The sequence below is a fragment of the Arachis hypogaea genome, chromosome 20 (genome assembly GCF_003086295.3).
Source record: "Arachis hypogaea cultivar Tifrunner chromosome 20, arahy.Tifrunner.gnm2.J5K5, whole genome shotgun sequence".
In the NCBI taxonomy this organism is placed as follows: domain Eukaryota; kingdom Viridiplantae; phylum Streptophyta; class Magnoliopsida; order Fabales; family Fabaceae; genus Arachis; species Arachis hypogaea.
This window is the reverse complement of record NC_092055.1, coordinates 99535807-99541560: the sequence shown is the minus strand read 5'-3', so window position 1 is coordinate 99541560 and position 5754 is coordinate 99535807. Positions and strand designations below refer to the sequence as shown.

Genomic DNA, 5754 nt, shown 5'->3' with positions numbered 1-5754 from the left:
GGAACAGCAGAGCTCCACACCTTAATCTATGGAGTGCAGAAACTCTACCGTTGAAAATACATAAGTGATAATAGAGTTCATTGGTCTCGGCCCCAGAGGGGAACCGGAGTAACCAAGACTACAAATACAATGATAAAAAGTTCTATTTATAATAAACTAGTCACTAGGGTTTACAGAAGTAAGTAATTGATGCATAAATCCACTTCCGGGGCCCACTTAGTGTGTGCTTGGGCTGAGCTTGAAGTCTACACGTGGAGAGGTCATTCTTGGAGTTGAACGCCAGAATATGAATTTAACATAAAAACTAATGAAAACATAAAAACTAATGAAAACATCCCTAAAAGTAACTAGATTCTACTAAAAACATACTAAAAACAATGCCAAAAAGCGTATAAATTATCCGCTCATCACAACACCAAACTTAAATTGTTGCTTGTCCCCAAGCAACTGAAAATCAAATAGGATAAAAAGAAGAGAATATACTATAAATTTCAAACTATCAAAGAAACATAGCTCCAATCAGATGAGCGGGACTTGTAGCTTTTTGCCTCTTGAATAGTTTTGGCATCTCACTTTATCCATTGAAGTTCAGAATGATTGGCTTCTATAGGAACTCAGAGTTTGGATAGTGTTATTGACTCTCCTAGTTCAGTATGATGATTCTTGAACACAGCTATTTTATGAGTCTTGGCCGTGGCCCTAAGCACTTTGTTTTCCAGTATTACCACCGGATACATAAATGCCACAGACACATAATTGGGTGAACCTTTTCAGATTGTGACTCAGCTTTGCTAAAGTCCCCAATTAGAGGTGTCCAGGGTTCTTAAGAACACTCTTTTTTTGCTTTGGACCTTGACTTTAACCGCTTAGTCTCAAGTTTTCACTTGACACCTACACGTCACAAGCACATGGTTAGGGACAGCTCGGTTTAGCCGCTTAGGCCAGGATTTTATTCCTTTAGGCCCTTCTATCCACTGATGCTCAAAGCCTTGGGATCCTTTTTATTTGCCATTGCCTTTTGGTTTTAAGGGTTATTGGCTTTTGCTCTTGCCTCTTGATTTTAAGAGCTTTTGGCTTTTTCTGCTTGCTTTTTCTCTTTCTTTCTATTTTTTTTCGCCCCTTCTTTTTTTTTTTCTGCAAGCTTTGTTCTTTGCTGCTTTTTCTTGCTTCAAGAATCATTCTTATGATTTTTCAGATTATCAAATAACATGTCTCCTAGTCATCATTCTTTCAAGAGCCAACATATTTAACATTCTTAAACAACAACTTCAAAAGACATATGCACTGTTCAAGCATACATTCAGAAAATAAGAAGCATTGTCACCACATCAATATAATTAAACTAAGTTCAAGGATAAATTCAAAACTCATGTACTTCTTGTTCTTTTGAATTAAAACATTTTTCATTTAAGAGAGGCGATGGATTCATAGGACATTCATAACTTTAAGACAAAGTTACTAACTACTAATGATCATGTAATGAAGACACAAACATAGATAAGCACTTAACATAGAGAAAACGAAAAACAGAGAAAGTAAGAACAAGGAATAAGTCCACCTTAGTGATGGTGGCGTTTCCTTCTTGAGGAACCAATGATGTCCTTGAGCTTTTCTATGTCTCTTCCTTGTCTTTGTTGCTCCTCCCTCATTGCTTTTTGATCTTCTCTTATTTCATGAAGGATGATGGAGTGCTCTTGATGTTCCACCCTTAGTTGTCCCATGTTGGAACTTAATTCTCCTAGGGAGGTGTTGATTTGCTCCCAATAGTTTTGTGGAGGAAAATGCATATGAGGCATCTCCGGGATCTCATGGTGATGAGCTTCCTATGCCTCTTGAGCTCCATGAATGGGCTCTCTTGCTTGCTCCATCTTTTTCTTAGTGATGGGCTTCTCTTCCTCAATGTGAATGTCTCCTTCTATGGAAGCTCCAGCTGAGTAACATAGATGGCAGATAAGATGAGAAAAAGCTAGCCTTGCCCCAGGAGAGGGCTTTTCGGCTATTTTGTAGAGTTCAAGGGAGATGACTTCATGAACCTCTACTTCTTCTCCAATCATGATGCTATGGATCATGATGGCCCGATCCACAGTAACTTCAGATCGGTTGCTAGTGGGGATGATGGAGCGTTAGATGAACTCCAACCATCCTCTAGCCACAGGCTTGAGGTCCAGTCTTCTCAGTTGAACCGGCTTGCCTTTGGAGTCAATCTTCCATTGAGCTCCTTCCACACATATGTCCATGAGGACTTGGTCCAACCTTTGATTAAAGTTGACCCTTCTAGTGTAGGGGCGTTCATCTCCTTGCATCATAGGCAAGTTAAACGCCAACCTCACATTTTCCAGACTAAAATCCACGTATTTCCCCCGAACCATTGTAACATAGTTCTTTGGATCCGGGTTCTTACTTTGATCATGGTTCTTGGTGATCCATGCATTGGCATAGAACTCTTGAACCATTAGGATGCCGACTTGTTGGATGGGATTTGTTAGAACTTCCCAACCTCTTCTTTGAATTTCATGTCGGATCTCCGGATACTCATTTCTTTTGAGTTTGAAAGGGACCTCGGGGATCACCTTATTCTTGGCCACAACATCATAGAAGTGGTCTTGATAAGCTTTGGAGATGAATCTTTCCATCTCCCATGACTCGGAGGTGGAAGTTTTTGTCTTCCCTTTCCCTTTTCTAGAGGATTCTCCGGTCTTAGGTGCCATCAATGGTAATGGAAAAACAAAAAGCTTATGCTTTTACCACACCAAACTTAGAATATTGCTCGCCCTCGAGCAGGAAAATAAAGAATTAGATGAAGAAGAAGAAGAAAAGATGGAGAAGAGGGGGGAGGTGTGTTTCGGCCAAGAAGAGAAGAGAGGGTTGTGTTGTGTGAAAATGAGGAAGAATGGAAGGCTTTATATAGGGAAGGGAGGGGGGGTTATGGTTCGGCCATATGGGTGGGTTTGGGTGGGAAATTGATTTGAATTTTGAAGGTAGGTGGAGTTTATTGGGTAGGTTTATGGGGAAGAGTGGGTGGATGTGAGTGGTGAAGGGTTTTGGGGAAGAGTGTTTATTGGGAATAGAGGATGATTGAGAAGAGAGAAGAGAGTGAGTGGAGGTAGGTGGGGATCCTGTGGGGTCCACAGGTCCTGAGGTGATCCTGTGGGGTCCACAGATTCTGAGGTGTTCAAGGATTTACAACCTTGCACCAAATTAGGCATGTAAAATGCCCTTGCACACAACTCTGGGCGTTCAGCGCTAGGTTGGTGCCCATTTTGGGCGTTCAGCGCCCATTTGTTGCCCATTTCTAGCGTTGAACGCCAGAACCATGCTTGTTCTAGGCGTTCAGCGCCAGCTCCTCTCCAGGGTGCAATTCTGGCGTTCAGCGCCAGAACCATGCTCTGTTCTGGCGTTGAACGCCAGGCAGGTGCTTCCTCCAGGGTGTGATTTTTCTTCCACTATTTTTGATTCCGTTTTCAATTTTTATATTTATTTTGTGACTCCACATGATCATGAACCTAAGAAAACATGAAAAACAAAAATAAAATTAGATAAATAAACATTGGGTTGCCTCCCAACAAGCGCTTCTTTAATGTCAATAGCTTGACAGTGGGCTCTCATGGAGCCTCACAGATGTGCAGAGCTTTGTTGAGACTCTCCAACACCAAACTTAGAGTTTGGATATGGAGGTTTGACACCAAACTTAGAGTTTGGTTGTGGCCTCCCAACACCAAACTTAGTGTTTGACTGTGGGGGCTTTGGTTGACTCTGCTTTGAGAGAAGCTTTTTATGCTTCCTCTCCATGGATGCAGAGAGAGATCCTTGAGTTGTAAACACAAGGTTGTCCTCATTCAATTGAAGGATCAATTCTCCTCTGTCCACATCAATCACAGCTCTTGCTGTGGCTAGGAAAGGTCTTCCTAGGATGATGGATTCATCCTCTTTCTTTTCAGTATCTAGGACTATGAAATCAGCAGGGATGTAAAGGCCTTCCACCTTTACTAACACGTCCTCTACTTGTCCATAAGCCTATTTTCTTGAATTGTTTGCCATCTCTAATGAGATTTTAGCAGCTTGCACCCCATAGATTCCCAGTTTCTCTATTACAGAGAGGGGCATGGGGTTTATTCTTGAACCAAGGTCACACAGAGCCTTAAAGATCATGGTGCCTATGGTACAAGGTATTAAGAACTTTCCAGGATCCTATTTCTTCTGAGGCAATGTCAGTTGATCTAGATCACTTAGTTCATTGGTGAACAAGGGAGGTTCATCTTCCCAAGTCTCAATACCAAATAATTTGGCATTCAGCTTCATGATTGCACCAAGAAACTTGGCAGCTTGCTCTTCAGTAACATCCTCATTCTCTTCAGAAGAGGAATACTCATCAGAGCTCATGAATGGTATAAGGAGGTTCAATGGAATCTCTATGGTCTCTAGATGAGCCTCAGATTCCTTTGGTTCCTCAAAGGGAAGCTCCTTATTGACCACTGGACATCCCAGGAGGTCTTCCTCCTTGGGATTCACGTCCTCTCTTTCCCTTACAGGTTCGGTCATTGTGATCAATTCAATGGCCTTGCACTCTCCTTTTGGATTCTCTTCTGTATTGCTTGGGAGAGTACTAGGAGGGATTTCAGTGATCCTTTTACTCAGCTGGCCCACTTGTGCTTCCAAATTTCTAATGGAAGACCTTGTTTCATTCATGAAACTTACAGTGGCCTTGGACAGATCAGAGACTAAGTTTGCTAAATTAGAGGTATTTTGTTCAGGGTTCTCTGTCTGTTGCTGAGTGGATGATGGAAAAGGCTTGCTGTTGCTAACCATGTATCTTCCACCATTATTAAAGCCTTGTTGAGGCTTTTGCTGATCCTTCCATGAGAGATTTGGATGATTTCTCCATGATGGATTATAGGTGTTTCCATAAGGTTCACCTAAGTAATTTACCTCTGCTATTGCAGGGTTCTCAGGATCATAAGCTTCTTCTTCAGAAGATGCCTCTTGAGTACTGTTGGATGCAGCTTGCATTCCATTCAGACTCTGAAAAATCATATTGACTTGCTGAGTCAATATTTTATTCTGAGCTAATATGGCATTTAGAGTATCAATTTCAAGAACTCCCTTCTTCATAGGCGTCCCATTACTCACAGGATTCCTCTCAGAAGTGTACATAAACTGGTTATTAGCAACTATGTCAATGAGTTCTTGAGCTTCTGCAGGAGTTTTCTTTAGGTGAATGGATCCACCTGCAGAAGTATCCAATGACATATTTGATAGCTCAGATAAACCATCATAGAATATATCCAGGATGGTCCATTCTGAAAGCATGTCAGAAGGACACTTTTTGGTCAGCTGCTTGTATCTTTCCCAAGCTTCATAGAGGGATTCACCTTCTTTCTGTCTGAAGGTTTGAACATCAGCTCTAAGCTTGCTCAGCTTTTGAGGAGGAAAGAACTTGGCTAAGAAAGCCGTGACCAGCTTATCCCAAGAGTTCAGGCTGTCTTTGGATTGAGAGTCCAACCATATTCTAGCTCTGTCTCTTACAGCAAAAGGGAAAAGCATGAGCCTGTAGACTTCAGGATCTACTCCATTAGTCTTAACAGTATCACAGATCTGCAAGAATTCAGTTAAGAACTGAAAAGGATCTTCAGATGGAAGTCCATGAAACTTGCAGTTCTGCTGCATCAGAGAAACTAGCTGAGGTTTCAGCTCAAAATTGTTTGCTCCAATGGTAGGAATGGAGATGCTTCTTCCATGTAAATTGGAATTAGGTGC

General features: G+C 41.7%; 1 non-coding gene across 1 annotated transcript; it reads left to right on the top strand.

Moving 5' to 3' along the window:
* Positions 1-5301: 5301 nt before the first annotated feature.
* LOC112787687 (small nucleolar RNA R71) lies at positions 5302-5409 on the top strand. The gene has a single exon (XR_003195086.1). It is a non-coding gene; the product is annotated as a small nucleolar RNA R71 (small nucleolar RNA).
* Positions 5410-5754: the final 345 nt, after the last annotated feature.